This window comes from Gopherus evgoodei, chromosome 6 (genome assembly GCF_007399415.2).
Source record: "Gopherus evgoodei ecotype Sinaloan lineage chromosome 6, rGopEvg1_v1.p, whole genome shotgun sequence".
In the NCBI taxonomy this organism is placed as follows: Eukaryota; Metazoa; Chordata; order Testudines; family Testudinidae; genus Gopherus; species Gopherus evgoodei.
The window spans coordinates 104707619-104708593 of record NC_044327.1 but is presented as its reverse complement, the minus strand read 5'-3'; positions in this window follow the sequence as shown (position 1 = coordinate 104708593).

Genomic DNA, 975 nt, shown 5'->3' with positions numbered 1-975 from the left:
CCGCCTCCCGCCCGCAAGCCCGACTCTGCCGTGCGCGCCGGCCGCCGGGACGGTGCTCAGCACGCGCGAGGGACAGGAGCAGGCTCAGTGACGACAAGAGAAGCCGCTGTCCTGCGCCTGCCCTCACTAGCCACCAGCCTCTGCTGCTGGAGCAAAACGGGACAGACCGGCGGGAAAGTGTCCAAGGGGTGGGGGCAGGGGAGGGAGAGCAGGTGCCTAACAATGGGGGAGAGCGAGGGGGCTCAGTCTGGGGGCAAAGGGGTTTGTGCTCCTCTCCAGACTGCTCTGGGCTACTGGCAGGATACCCACAGGCTCTATCAGCAAGGCCCCTTCTTTGCCGAGCATAATCCGGCTCCCTGGCCCAGCATCGCTGAACCTAGTGTTGGCATTTAACTAGGGGTGCCAACCCTCCAGGATTGGCCGGGACTCTCCAGGAATTAAAGATTAATCTTTAAATAAAGATTATGGCATGTGATGAATTCTCTGAGAATACATCCAACCCAAATTGGCACTCCTATAGTTATCAGCCTGGAGCTCCTACCAAAAGCCCTCTCAAAGTGGCAGTGCTGGAACTAGGAGTGCAGGAAGTGCTGCTGCACCCCCTGGCTTGAAGTAGTAAGAACAAACAGCAAATACATGGTTCCCATCACCAGCACCCCTACTATAAAAATTGTCCCAGCACCCCTGCTTCAAAGACATTTCTTTATTTTTAAATAATACATTTGAGTTTTGTGCATGACTTCATAATTGTTTGCAGTGTTGTAGCCATGTCGGTCCCAGAATCTGAGAGACGACAAAGAAGGTGAGGTGATATCTTTTGCTGGACCAGCTTCGGTTAGTGGAAGGGACACGCATTTGAGTTCCACAGAGCTCTCTTTTCGGGTCCAGGGAAGATAACCAGTATCTGGATAAATATAAGGTGGGACAGATTCTTTAGCATAAGAGGTTCACACATGCTGTAGGAGACCTGTAAAA